Source organism: Ursus arctos, chromosome Y (genome assembly GCF_023065955.2).
Source record: "Ursus arctos isolate Adak ecotype North America chromosome Y, UrsArc2.0, whole genome shotgun sequence".
In the NCBI taxonomy this organism is placed as follows: Eukaryota; Metazoa; Chordata; class Mammalia; order Carnivora; family Ursidae; genus Ursus; species Ursus arctos.
Window position 1 is genome coordinate 25,976,880 of NC_079874.1, and position 15,581 is coordinate 25,992,460.

Consider the following 15,581-nt stretch of genomic DNA (forward strand, 5'->3'; position numbering starts at 1 on the left):
ACCCAGGCACCCCTTTATGAATTTTATTTTTAAGTAATCTCTACACCCAACATGGGGCTCAAACTCACAACCCTGACATCAAGAGCCTCAAGCTCTTTCACAGAGCCAGCCGAACATCCCCGGATTTAATTTTTTTGCATGTGGAGGTCCAATTGTGCCAGCGCCATTTGTTTTGAAAAGATGATCTCCTCTCCATTGTATTTCCTTTGTTCCTTTGTCAAAGATCAGCTGACTATGTGTGTGTGGGTCTCTTTCTCAGCTGCCTGATCCGTTCCATTTGTCCGTTTGTCTATTCCTTGGCTAATGCCACACCGTCTTGATGATGAACTATCTTTTTATTCACGTGCTTGCTTACTTATATATTGGCTCTTCCCTCAACCTTCACTGTCTTATTCAACAACGCATCAATAAATAAATGTTTTGAAATACATACATTGGATAAGTTGGGTTAAAGAGGAAAAGAAAATGTCAACTACATTCATCCATTCATCTCATTTAGAAGCATAATGTAACTGGGACAAGACGGCGAGGCGGGACAGTGGCCATTGATGCTGCCGGTGACCAGAAATAGCTGAATACTGAAGCACATGGGCTTTGGTCAAAGGTGTACTTAGAGGCAAGTTCATGCTCATAAAAGTTTCCCGCAGTGAGCTAACAAGCAAAACCAACAATACATTCACGAGTCATTCAACTTAATTAGTTAGGGAAGGGAAAGAAAAGTGAACAACCCTGAAACAGCACAGCTAACTAAATATAGACTAAAATGGCAACTAATGAGTTAGGAAAAATGTGAATCTACAAAAGAAAAAAAAATAATGGGCAAACAGAAAGAGGACAGTTGAAGATATAACCTATTTTTTCTGCCCTTGACAGATTAAAAGGCAAAAATAAATAAGGAAAATGGATAATTATATAAGATTGAATTAACTGCTACATGTCAAACAGTGTGGACCCAGGTCAGTTTATTGAACAGACGATTTTTCGCAATTTAATTCACCTCATACCACCTTATCAAAAGCCAATTTTTCTAAAGCAATTGATTACTTTTGAACATACTCAATGTATCAAATTTCCCAAAAGCAGTGTTAAGGAAAATTCATCTTAAATACAGTAAATAAATTTGAATTAATTAATTTGAATTAATTTTTCCCATTAATTCCTTCTCAGTGAGGGCTGTTTATCTGAACCACAGAATATAAACTGGGATTTTAACCATGATTTTCTTAAATCTAGTACGGAAATAGACGCACAGAAGAAAAGTCATTACCGGATCCCTGGCTGGCTCAGTCCATGGCGTGTATGATTCTTGACTTCAGGGTTGTAGGTTTGAGCACCACGTTGGGTGTAGAGATTATTTAAACATAAAATCTTAAAAAAAAAAAAAAAAGTCATTACCCTTAGGGCCTAATTCTCTCAAAGACTCTGGGTTGAGAAGGGCTGTATGGACTCACTTTTCGTGCGTATTACCGTTTAACCCCACTGTATTCAAATGAGGTCACAGTAAAGCAACAGAATGTTCTCATCTCTGAAAATGCAGTGTTATAACATGGCCAAGCATTGTTTATCACTGTCAACTGTTGCATTTTCAGGAGAGTTATTTGTTTAAAACCTTTCCAGTACATTTATCTAACAATTGCACTTCGAGGGAATGTAAACATTGTCAGATGAATATACAAGATGCATATTGAGAAATTTAGAAATAATCTGATTATAATCATAAAAAAACCCTTGAAACCAGCTAACATATAACAAGAGATGCTTATAAGACAGCTATTGACATGATGCATATTTAATAAGACGGAAACCGCTCACCTTCACAATCGCGTCATCATCCCTGGGGGGCAGGTGTGACTATCTTTGCTTCCTACAGAAGGTTCGGGAAGAGGAAGCCTTTCACAGGGGATAAGAAAGTGCTTGTTGTTACAAAGTGAGAAGCTGAGAGCTTGAATTCCCGGCTCCGTAACCGCATCTCCGACTTTAATCACTCTCTCTACTATCAAACTGAGAAGAAGCAAGCAGAGCACAAGATTAAGACGATATATGAGGCCAACTGAAATATATGCAGGCAGCCAGCCTCTGCCCACAAAAGCATAGGAAACAGATTTGCACAGAGCTATCAGAGGTCCCAGGGGCTTTCTTTTTTTTTCTTTCTCTTTTTTTTTTTTTTTAAAGATTTTATTTATTTGACAGAGATAGAGACAGCCAGCGAGAGAGGGAACACAAGCAGGGGGAGTGGGAGAGGAAGAAGCAGGCTCATAGCGGAGGAGCCTGATGTGGGGCTCGATCCCATAACGCCGGGATCACGCCCTGAGCCGAAGGCAGACGCTCAACCGCTGTGCCACCCAGGCGCCCCCCCAGGGGCTTTCTGTCTGAGGACTGCTTCTCCCTCCCTTTTCTACTATACACGTGTTCGTTTATATATTTCTTTTCATAAAAAGAAAACAATGATGACCAATTAGCCCCAGAAAATTAGTCTTTGATTTAATTAGTAAAAGAGACAAAACTCTGTAAAAGATGATGAAGAGGCAGGAGGCAGGGGAAAAAAACGACAGAAGAAGGAAATCAACAACACTAGACATGAGAAACGGAATATTGAGGATGCCCAGAAAAGAAATTAATGATTTATTAGGCAATGTCGTGTACAAATCTGTGCAGATACATTAGAAAATTTCAGACAAGTTGGGAATAATCCTTAGAAGATATAAATTACCAAAATTAAATCAAACATTCTAGAGGAATTTGGAAATCTCTGCAAATCAATAAAAGAAGAGAGGAAAAGAAAGCAAAAAGGAAAAACAAAACTCAGGAAATGATACTCAAGATCCTGGGGTCACACAGATTTACTGATAAAGTTATTTCAAGGTTAAACAACAAAATAATATCATTCCCTCAAACACACACGGATGGGAATCCATTGTATTATCACATGCTTGCATGATTCTGAAGGGAATATGTGAGGGATACGGGGCAGGGGAAGTACAGTACACATCAGTACACTCAGCTCTCAGAAACGTCCTTTTAAATTTTCTGCAGAAAGCTAAAACGTCCAAGAGCTACACGGGAGCCCCTCTGGTTAGCGAGAGGGAGAGAAGAGCAGGGGAGAGAAGGCAGGATAGTCCGCGGACCTCAGCTCCCGTTCTCTTGGCAAAACCCCGGTCCTTGTTGAATGGACCGCATTGTGCATCTCCACCTGCACTTGTGCCGGTGAACAGAGCTGGAGAGAAATGTGCAACCTAGCACAATGGGGTCTTTTTTTTTTTTTTAAAGATTTTATTTATTTATTAGACAGAGATAGAGACAGCCAGCGAGAGAGGGAACACAAGCAGGGGGAGTGGGAGAGGAAGAAGCAGGCTCATAGCGGAGGAGCCTGACGTGGGGCTCGATCCCATAACGCCAGGATCACGCCCTGAGCCGAAGGCAGACGCTTAACCGCTGTGCCACCCAGGCGCCCCTAGCACAATGGGGTCTTTAAACACAGGATCAAGAACCTCTAGAGGGCTTTCCTGAGTTCATCCACATACCCACATACCCAGAACACTCTCATCAAAGTCGGCTTCCTGCTAGAACCATCCGGGTGGTTTCAAAGAATGTTGACGTTTGGACCTCATCCCCAAATATTCTGATGGAACTGGCCTTGTGTGTGGCCTGGGCTTGCAGACTTTTAAAATCTTCCCGGTTGGACCCAGTGTGCAAATATGAAAACAAGTGGCTTAAAAATCACCAAGAGATCAGGGCGCCTGGGTGGCTTAGTTGTTTAAAAATCTGATTCTTGGGGCGCCTGGGTGGCACAGCGGTTAAGCGTCTGCCTTCGGCTCAGGGCGTGGTCCCGGCGTTATGGGATCGAGCCCCACATCAGGCTCCTCCGCTAGGAGCCTGCTTCTTCCTCTCCCACTCCCCCTGCTTGTGTTCCCTCTCTCGCTGGCTGTCTCTATCTCTGTCCAATAAATAAATAAAATCCTTAAAATTGAAAAAATCTGATTCTTGACTTCGGCTGAGGCCATGATCTCAGGGTCATGAGACTGAGCCCCACGTTGGGCTCTGTGCTGGGCATGGAGCCTGCTTGGGATTCTCTCTCTCTGCCCCTCTCCTCTTTCTATCTCTCAAATAAATAAATTAAATCTTAAAGAAAGGAAGAAAGAGAGAGAGAAAGAAAGAGAGAAAGAAAGAAATCTGTATGTTGGTGTGTACTTCTCCGAGACTTCCATGGTCCTCCCTCCCTTCTCTGTCATTATGAGGTGGTCACACTGAACTGTACCCATCAAATCAGCAGATGGTGATGACTCTGCTATCAAACCTCACCCCTACCAAATGGAACAGAAAAAATAATCTTCTTACCCCCATTTCCTTTTACAGGAACTGCGCAGTTTTTCTCTCCTGATGGTAAAACTCCTTGGAGAACATTTGGTTGATTGTGACATCTTCAGATGTCCATCTTACGATTTTCGAGGTCAGCAGTGACCTCCAAGCTGCAGCACGCAATGCCAAACCCAGTCCTCAGCCGCCTGGACTCACTACATCATTTAAAAAATATTAATTCCAGCTCGTTAGGATACAATGTTATATTAGTGTCAGGTGCACAACAGAGTGATGCAACACTTCCATCCATCACCCGGTGCTCATCACAAGTGTCCTCCTTCGTCCCCATCACCACCTTCACCCATCCCCCCACTCCATGAGATCTTGGTGGGAGCTCGTGTCGACAAGCAAGTAGAAATATCTGAAGACCAGTATGGTTGCGTCAAATTTGACACAATCCTTACGGACTCCACCTTGGAAACCTTTCCTCGTGTGGGCACCTTGCTTTCCTGTTCTGTCCCTGCATACCTGTTTGTTTCCAAGCTCCATTGTCTGTTTCCTTTGGGTACACAACCATACTGGTCTTCAGCTATTTCTACTTGCTTGTCGACACGAGCTCCCACCAAGATCTCATGGAGCAGGATGCCGTGCAAGTTCTCCTCTCTGCCCATAACCTGCCCAAATACCCTTCTAAGGGCTGGGCAATATCCTCACAGGGTTCTTCCTCAGATAGCCGCATGACTTCCGTCCTCATGACCTCCCACGTGTCTGAGAGAGGACCTTCTCCAGCACCAAATGAAGAAGGCAGTCATATTTTTCACCAAGTATCTCTCAATATATTTTAAAGATTTATTTATTTTAGAGAGAGAGTGTGCACGGTTGGGAGGATCAAAAGCAAGAAAGAGTCTTTTTTTTTTTTTTTTTAAGATTTTATTTACTAATTTGACAGAGAGAAACAGCCAGCGAGAGAGGGAACACAAGCAGGGGGAGTGGGAGAGGAAGAGGCAGGCTCCCAGCGGAGGAGCCCGATGTGGGGCTCGATTCCAGAACGCTGGGATCATGCCCTGAGCCGAAGGCAGACACCCAACGACTGCGCCACCCAGTCGCCCCAAGAAAGAGTCTTAAGCAGACAGTCTGCTGAGTGCAAACTCCTATGGGAAGCTCAATTCCATGGCCCTGAGATCATGACCTGAGCTGAAATCAAGAGTCAGTTGCTTAACCAACTGCACCACCCAGGGGCCCCACTATTTCTCAATATTTTAAATTTATATCAAGAAAACAAAAAGCATTATTGGCAATATCAGGCACATTATAAAAATGGGGAGAGAGGTGCCTGAGGGACTGAGTTGGTTAAGCGTCCGACTCTTGATTTCTGCTTAGGTCTTGTCATGAGTTCAAGCACCACACTGGGCTCCAAGCAGGGCATGGAGCCTACTTAAAAAAAAACAAAAACAGAAAACGGGGGCAGGAGGGGGAGACAAACATCTTGCCAGATACCGAGGTAAATCTTTTAGAACAGTGCCTTCCAAACATTAATGTGCGTATGAAACACCGGGGAATCGTGTCAAAATGCAAATTCAGATTCAGAAGCTCTGCAGGGAGGACCAAGGATGTGCCTTTCGTAGAGGCTCCCAGGTGTTGGCCAGAGTGCAGCAGGCTGTGGGCCACGAGCTGAATAGACAGTCCTTAGAAGACTTTGTCTGGCCTTTAGAAATATTGAAACATATAAAAGTGTAGAAAGAAGACAAAGAAATCATTTTGTGTTCTTCCTACCCCTGATGTGTCATGGCGACGTGCTGGCCTATGTGTGTTCTCTTCATCTGTAGAGACAGCATTTCTCTTCCCTACACTGATTCAGTAAGAGAAAATGATTACGCATAGACAAGCCGCGTATGGGATGCAGAGGATATAAAACTAAGTGGAAACCCAGTGCGTCTGGTCAGTGAGGCATCCGTGCGCATGAATGTGAAGGAACAAAGGACAGGCAGAAGGTAACAATTTCGTTTCAACTGCTAAGCTGGGGACACACACACAACTCCATGTCAACTCGTAGACGTTGTGTAGCAAACACTAAAGGCTCAGCATTCCCTTCTGCACATTAAAGACCAGAAGATTAACAGTAGCTCATGATCAACTCAAAGAACTTGCACATAATTTCTCTGTAACATTCAGAAACGATTTCTATCACTGATACGTCATCTGCATAACGTGTAATTATACGGCAAAGACAGATAAATAGTAACCCATCAACGATATCTCAAGACAAGTTATTTCGGGAAGTTCAGTCTGAGTGAACACATGCACATCTTGTGGTATTTGGTTTGGTTTCCATTATGAAAGCAATTGTATTCTGCTGATAGACACGATCACTTCCACTCTGACAAGCATCTTATTAAAATGGCATTATAGTTTTGTATAAAATGGGCTGTTTTGAGAATTGAAAAAGGAACTATTTCATTTCTGTGTTCATAAAAGCAGTCTGTGAACAACGGTTTGTGTCATTGTAGGTTTGTGGTTTTATATTTTGTGCAGACAGAGTTTGCATGTCGCAGAGAAGGGATGAACCCTCTCCCCTTATAATACAAGGAGGCTAGTCATTTGTCCATCGACTTATTCATGATATAATCAAATGATTAAGATACATTTCGTACCTTGGAGGATCTCAGCTCGGGAAGGAAAACATGTATGTGGATGAACAGCAGTTCCTGAGGGCCTGGGAGAGAGAACGGAAACAGAGCACTGTGGGCAGAGGAGGGAAAACAGATAGACCAGACTTGTGTGAATGGAATGTTGCTTTTTATAAGTCTTGAAGAATTAAAAACTTAAAAAAACGTATTCTATGTTTTTCATTCCCTCGGGGTGAGGAAAGGAAGTTAGTGTTAGATGGCACAGAATGTGAAAAAGCTTGGGGACAGCTTCCGCAGGGCCAAGGTGGGGACAGTGGGATGGGATGGAACAGATGGAAGGTGAGAAAGATTACGGCCAGATTTGGACAGGCTTTGTTCCTCAAAGGAGGGCTGTGGCTAGAATAAAGAGACACAGCGTTGCTGGATGGCACCAAAATTTAGAAGGCACAAAATTTTTAAAGATTATGCAAAAAAAACTATTACATTGACATAGGACAATGTATGCATATCTTTGGCAGTAATAGAAAACAATCTGGGGGCGCCTGGGTGGCACAGCGGTTAAGCGTCTGCCTTCGGCTCAGGGCGTGATCCCGGCGTTCTGGGATCGAGCCCCACATCAGGCTCCTCCGCTATGAGCCTGCTTCTTCCTCTCCCACTGCCCCTGCTTGTGTTCCCTCTCTCGCTGGCTGTCTCTCTCTCTGTCGAATAAATAAATAAAATCTTTAAAAAAAGAAAAAATAGAAAAAAATCTGAGTTTTGAGTCCGTTTCACAAAGAGTCAGGGAAGAGTCTGCTTCACCAGGAGATGGCCCCAAAAGTGATGACAGATCAGTGGGCCATTTCATAACATGTGTACAGTTTGGGTGCTTGGGGCAGAAAGGCCAGGAGTTGGAAATTCACGGTGTTTGTGGAAAGCAGGGGGTGTGTCAACCTTTTTATGTTGTAAAAGTGTTTAAAGATGTATTAAAGGTATATATGTCTGTATATATGAAACAAAATTATCTTGCTTGTGCTATACGTAAAACCAGTAATCCTTCATATCGCTCTTCCCCATCTCTAGAACTCCAGAGGTGAGCACTTTTAACTCCTTTGCCTATTTTTTTTGTTTTTAAGCAAGGATGTGCTATTTTTTATTTTTTAGTTTTAGAGATTACCCACATGTTACTCACTGATTTCTGTCTCTTACCATTTCTACCCTAACACTTCTCCTACCGCCAACCCCATATAACAATCATAATTTTTGGCTAAATCGAAAGGCTTTGTTTATATTATTAAAGCTATATACCTATTATTCAGAGCCAGACCATATAATGCACAATGAAACAGTTTCCTTTTGTACAACTCTTTAGTTTTCCCCCGGAGTAGTAATTGCCTGTTATTTGCTTGACTTATTTTTATTTATCTATTATTGAGCTATCATCAATGTCTAGGACAGAAGCATACATCTGCTCTCAAACATATTCAGACAAGGGACACCTGGCTGACTCAGTTGGTTAAGCATCTGCCTTCGGCTCAGGTCATGATCCCAGGGTCCTGGGACCAAGTCCCACATCAGGCTCCCTGCTCAGTGGGGAGCCTGCTTCTCCTTCTGCCAGCTGCTCCTCCTACTTGTCCTCTCTCTCTCACAAATAAATAAATAAAATCTTTGAAAAAATTATTCCAACAAATCTGTGTTATTTTGGACAAGTCTCCAGATATGCTATGTAGCTTCCATACTTGATTTCACCATCACTCTTGGAATTTCTTTATCTCTTGTCTTGGCATTCCTGTGTCTTTACCCTCAATATTTTCTCTTTGGGTAAAGCACACACTTTAGTACTTAACTCAGAAAAGAAGGTAAATTATTGGGACTTTGAAAATCTGCACGTATTTCCCATGGATTTTCCAAGTCATTGCAAAACTGCAATCAATATGATTATTGATTGTTTTTATGTCACGGTGGAGTTCGTATACCTTGAAAATGGTGAATTAGGTTAAATTCCTCATTCAAAATTATAAATTATTAGTCTTTTCCACACTTGTCCACTAAGTGCTGACAGACAGAGCTCCCTTCTCAAGAAACTGACCAACAATGAGGAAAGGAAGTTCAGATGGTGTTTCAGCGTTGGTCCTCTGGTGGAAGATCACGGTCTCTACTGAGTTATTCTGTTATGAAGTCCACCAATAGAAACAGAATAGGACAGGTAAAATTCTCCTTTAAAAAAAAATGTATCTGCTCTATTCCTTCTTTTGTTTCTAAAGCTGGATGCTTTGTGCATTAATTTTGAGCCTTTTTTCTTTACAAATATGATACAACTAAGTGAACATTAGGTATAAAATATGAAAATGTGACATATTTATGTTTATAGACAAAGGTGAAGAATATCTACTAGTGTAAAATCAGCATAGAGATCAGTTGCATTGGGTTACCAAATGAGATTCTCCAATCTCACCCAGTATCAAACTTTACTAATAATTCAAGACAGAAAAACAAGGTCTGGGATCATCAACGCTGCTCAAATTCTTTCTTGGTTCATTAGGACACTCTCTGGTCCCCCTTTAACTTTTGAAGTCTCTAAGCAATGCTTGCGGGGACATTCTCTATAAAGAACATTCTCTCCTAAAACTTCTCCTTTTGTACTCAGATACTTACATAGCTTCTGTAATATCTTCTGGGGAGCCATGTCCCTAAATCCATGAAGAATACTAGTCACGTCAGCTATATTCTGCTAAAGCAGATCATAGAGACGGGGACTCTCCCCCTAGGAAACAGCACTGCGGTGACTGCCAAGACCTGACACAAACAGGCTCACAGGAGAGCTGCCCTGCTCAGCTGTCTTTCTTTTCCTCCATGTCCCCAGCGAAAGGCAAGAATGGATTCCTGGAGTGCTGTGGGCCCTATCTTTTCCAAGGGTGTTAAGGCTTTGGCATTCAATTTCTTCCTAAACTCTTAATTTTATCATTATTCTGAATTTTTCAAACATTGGAAAACACAGAGAGCAAGTCAAGGTTTGACTGTTCAGATAATTTTGGGAGGTTAGATGAGCTTATGTCAGTATTTTAGGACCTGCACAAGAAAACCATAATAGAAGCTGACTGTGGGCTTCTAAGTATGGAATAGGTACTTGTCTAATACAAAATGGTTTTAAAAATGGGAGCTCGTTGTGGACCCATATGATTCCTTTGTTCATCACTATTGTTGAAAGGTCTAGAAATATGATCCATATCGCTTTCAAGTCTCTTCATCTACACATCGGTGATGGGATAATCTCTGATTTGGGGAAAGCTTTTTCGCTTTAATAGCTTCTGCGATTCTTTTTAGCCCTTACCCTGTCTGTGGAAAGTTTATTCCCTAAGCAGTCCACACGGTTCAGTTTGTTATACCTACAGAGAGCTCTTCTTTGCCAAAAGCAGATAAAACCCACTACAACAGTCTCATGCACTGAGAAATAGTATTCTCACAAACGGTTACTCTTCCTGCAGTCAAATTGAATATGGGGGTAATGAATCACCAGACTTCTGACCCAGGAAAAGTTGTATAAATCAATGGTACTCTCTAAATAATATATGAGACTGGATACTCGATATGTTTCACACTGAGGTCTAGGAGGAGGGGGACTTTGGGATAGCCGAGAAGAGATTAATGAGACTGTGTATGTTTCCTGCTCTGCGGGTAAATAACTCAATATTTGCCGGGAAGTCAATGATGGAAAACAGTAGACCCCACATTTAAGCCTGAGATATTTTGAGACTGTACTCAATAGAAATTAATTAAGTACTACAATATCTATGATTAAATAAGTCTTTGGGGAAATGAGGAAACTCACTAAAAAAGGAACAGGAAGAAAAAGGAAGCCAATTCTAAGCGACAGTAGAAGAAACAACACAGACTAAGTTGTAAACACAGTTCATTCGAGGCATGGCAAATATACTTTATACTGCATATATTTCTCACCTCCTTATGTCACTAAGTTAGTATTGTTGGGGCTTGTTTCTGTAAGGCACGATCCATGAGTCCTCAAATAGAGTGGGTTAGTCAGGGGAACCTCCGAGGCTGGTGGGAGAGGGGTCTTAGAAGAAGGAAGATGGAGGTGAGTGAGAATTAAGCAAAGAGAAGGACAGAATATTTGGTAAGGGATGGAGAACAAAGTGGAGGCCATTCCTGTCTTTGGGACGCCAGGCATATGGGAGAAACAGAGGCATTTCTGAAAGTCACTACAGGGATGGATGTCTCCATTTAGGAACATGTGATTTCACTCAAAACACCCCTAAGTCAATGACAGGTGTAAGTCAAGCTTCCTGGACAAAGTTGCATCTGCGATGAACCAGGGATTTGCAAAGGACTAAAGTGTGGTAGAGAGGAAAAAAAAAAAAAAAAAGAAGTTCCATATCGGGGAAGATGAGGACTAACTGGGATATGAAACAGTAGAGAAGTGCCCATGCAGACGGGAAGAAAGGGAGGTGAGAGTGAAGACAGAACAGATGACCGAAGGGAAGAACATGTTCAAAGATCCTCACTTCTTAGTGTGAAGACCAGCTTTAACCAAATATGACCCTTGGGTTCTCCGTGAACTAGATGCTCCCACATTCTCAGCAGCATCTCATCGGCCACACACCTTCCGGGTTGGGCACCCAAAGCTTGCACCGCAGAGCCATTCCTGCCTCTGATCCTGGTCATGGGCCAGGAGGGTGAGACGTCAGTGCAATCCCCACACGTCCCGAGTTTCGCTTATGTAAAAATGGGATGTTTTTATCATGCAAGGCCTAGATACAGGAACTCACAGGTCGTTTAGGAAAACATATTTTATGTCAATTTTTATAAAATACCATTGTTTGTATCCATCTAATAAATTAGAAATTTCTCTTATAGAGAAATAAATATGGCCATGGTGTTCTGATTCCTTCATGGTCATGTTTCATGTCTTAAAATTTGGTGCCAAACACTGAATGCTTCTGTCCCCCTAGAATTCAAATTAGAACTCAGCCTGGATGGGATGGTATTCGGAAGAGGACCTTTGAGGGGTGACTAGGTGATGAGGGTGTAGCTCTCATGAATGGGATTACTGACCTTATAAAGAGAACCCAGAGAGGGACACATGGTGAAGAGTACAAACCAGGAAGCCAGGTCTCACCAGACACCTGCTAACGCCTTGATCTCGGACTTCCAGCCTTAGAACCGTGAGAATGAATGTCCATTGTTTGTAAGCCACCCAGACCACAGTATTCTGGATGCAGGCAGTGGGTCTGGGTTTGTGACGGATTAGGATAGAAACAGGAAGAAGTGTAGACCAACCTTAGCTTCAGTGCATGTTCCAAATGGATTTTATTTTCTATCTACTTCTAAATCCATACAGCAAAAGAAAAGCACAAATTCTAGCAAATGAAGCTAAATTACTTAAGTCCCCCAATATTAAGCCTGTACAACATTTGTATCTTTGTAGGATTTCTCTCTTCATCTGTGTCAATTAGCCCCAACTGAACGGCACACAAGAAACGATACAAACAAAAGAGGAAACCGATAAAACGCAGTTGGAAAAGAGAGGAAGAGAAGGAATTTCGCTATAAACCGGCGGTTTGTGCCGTGACACTCTTTGAAACTCTGTCTTAAAACTCGGTCTATTATTACTCAAAATTGTGTTCAAAATGGTCACTTCTCTCACTGGAAAAATATATTTGTCTACTTAAAGAAACTGGGAAATAATTTCTTGAGCTGGCGAATCAATAGTGAAGTATGGATTCACAACAATAAAAACCCGATAAAACGATCACGGAATATCATCTCTGAGTTTAGTGATCCTGAAACCTGACCGTTGGTCCAGTCGACGAGGATACTGCAGCCTAACCTAACTGCACGTCATAAATTAAAAGTAGAAATGCACATTAGCCGTCATTTTAACATTCCAGACTGCCGGTAAATCTACCTTAAAGATGTTCACCTTCAGCCTAATGATATATTTATGTGGATTCAAAATTCCTACGAGCATTAATGGAAACTTTGATCCTTTAATGAATGCAAAGGCAGAATGTTAGGATGAACTCTTAGATGATATATTTAATTTATTCCTAAAATATAGAATACTGCTTGCTGTGACTATGCCAACCGGAGTAATTGGTTGCAATTAAAATAATGAGATATTCCAAATAATGATACATACAAGACAAATGCGGAATGATATGTAATTTGTAATTCCCAGATAATTTTATGCTGATACATTTCATTGTAATTATAATAATCTTTTGAGCTAATACAAATACATTTTGTCGTATGGAATATATTCTGGAAGAATTATTTTTCAACATAGCTAATTTGAAAAGCATTCCGCTAGACCTAAGAAAATAGCATATGCGTGTCATTTGGAAAAAGGAACTCTGGGAAGCCATTTGATGGTACCTACACAGTTGAACACACGCTTAGTCTGTGACCCAGCATTTCCACTCTTGGATAAATATCCAAAGTAAACGGGTATGTGTGTTCACTGAAAGACACGGGCAAGAATGGTTATGAGGCCACTTTGCAGTATTTTTTTTAAATTTCTCCTTTTTATGGCTTTTTTTTTTAAAGATTTTATTTATTAGAGAGAAAGAGCGCATGCACAGGAATGAGGGAAAGAGAGCAGGAGCAGGGGCAGACGGAGAAGCAGACTCCCCGTTGAGCAGGGAGCCCTCCTAGGGGCTCAATGCCAGGACCCTGGGATCATGACCTGAGCCGAAGGCAGACGCTTAACCAACCGAGCCACCCACCAGCCCCACTCTGCAGTATTTTTAAGCTACAGACTTCTGAAAACAAAAGGGAGGCGCTGGCTGTCTGACCTGGTTCAGTTTGGAGACAGCAATGATGATTTAGAAATTGGATACAGTCACCACATGGCAGAAATATTGCCTAATTATTACATGTGATTTAAGACAAGTTAGTTCATACCCTAGATAATAGGATACTGAATATTAGCTGGCTAATATTTATTGACTGCTGTGTGCAAAAATAAATTTATTGAGTGTCCGTGTGAATACTGCTCTCAGTACTTGATGTATATTAACTCCTTTACTGCTGAAAACAACTTGATGAAATATTTTTTTGTGCTTTGTGTTTGACAAGATAAAAACAAGAGGCAAGTCACAGAAGGCATTTTAGGCTAAACTATGAGTTTCACTTCTGTTTTCACTGTGACTGGAAGCACTGGGTGGGGGGAGGGGGGGCTTGAGCAGGAGTGATAACTGACAACCAAATGTGGAATATTTGATTAATAATTACTGGATTGCACAAGAGGATGAGTGGGTCCTGGGTGGGAGAGCCCTACGAAGCTCTTACAACAGAAAAGATGAAAGATGGTGGCAGCCAGGGCTAAGGTGTCAGTGGTGGGCATGAAGGAAATTGGACAGGTTAGGTAATTAATTTTAAAATATTATTAAATAATCTCCATATGCAACTTGGGGCTCAGGCTTACACCCCCAAGATCAAGAGTCGCATGCTATACTGACCGAGCCAGCCAGGTGCCCCTGGACTTTAATTGTAAAAATGGAGTAGACAGGCTTATAAGGTATGGTCTATTAATGGGTGTGGTGAGACAGAAAGACAGGAACCAAATGTGTAAGCCTGAGTTCACCTGCTGTTTACTGAGACGGAGAAACTGGGAAAGACAGAGTATATACTTATGAGCAATACAGAACCAGCAGCTTTATGCTGAATGTGTTAATTTTGAGTTCCATAAGGCAATTAGGTAGTTGGAGTTAGGATTTTAGGGATGAGGTCAGGGCTGCAGACCAGAATTGGGGGGGTCATCTTGATAGGAAGGCAATATATGACCATGGGAATAGAGAACATTGCCTGTCGAGACAGAACAGCTGGAGGAAACATGGAGGTCAGGGATGGGGTCTTGGGAGAGCCCACCATTTAGAAGCAGGACAGAAGAGATAGTAAGGACAATAAGAAAAACTGACCAGGTGTGTGCTAGCATCAGAGATAAGGAGACGTATTTACAACAGAAATTAATGGGGAAAAAAGGATTAAAACTTCAGGGCAAGAGCCAAATAATTTTAAATACTTTTTATAAAAAAGTTTCCCAGAATTCACTTAATAGCAATCAAAATGGGAACATGAAATATATATGCAAGTTTCTAATATTATAAACTTGTATGTATGTGAAAGGTAAGAATCTCAGGTATTTTTAAAAAACTTTGAAAAAAAATCTTTACCATGTAGCATGAGAAGTCTGGTTTTCCTGATAGTTGGTCCCAAGAGAGATCTAAGTTAAGAAATGAGTATCTTTGTTTTCTGAAGCTGACAGACACAGAGCGAGGGCAGCGTCTTTCCATAAATGTCACAACCACCATCTCTCTACCTTCCAACATCAGCTCCTGATAACCGATGGTACCTAATTACATGATACGCTGATGTTTTGTTAACCGCGGTTTCCCAGGCGAGCGTCTCAAACGAATGCCATATGGTAACTCGGCCATTTGTCAGCCAAGAGAGGGCAGAACACCACCTGCATGGCTCTTATGCCTTTGCGGAAGTATAATCCAGATCATCGGAATTTCCTATCAAATTGCCACCTTGGAACAAGAATGCTGTATTTAACAGCATTAGTTGTGTAAAAGAGGCGCTCCTTGGGGGAGAATTTCAGCTACAGATAAAACAACCTATTTTCTTTGTACACACCCAAAGTGAACATAGCTCTTCTCC

At 41.7% G+C, this 15,581-nt stretch overlaps 1 long non-coding RNA gene across 1 annotated transcript in view; it reads right to left on the reverse strand.

The window, feature by feature from the left end:
• LOC113240760 (uncharacterized) overlaps positions 1 to 15,581 on the reverse strand; it is an 84,777-nt gene that overhangs the window by 4,641 nt on the left and 64,555 nt on the right. The window contains exons 4-6 of the long non-coding RNA XR_006411908.3: positions 4,336 to 4,511; positions 1,813 to 2,001; positions 1,268 to 1,368 (exon numbers count right to left, since the gene is read on the reverse strand). This is a non-coding gene — a long non-coding RNA (uncharacterized LOC113240760). The remainder of the gene's footprint in view (positions 1 to 1,267; positions 1,369 to 1,812; positions 2,002 to 4,335; positions 4,512 to 15,581) is intronic.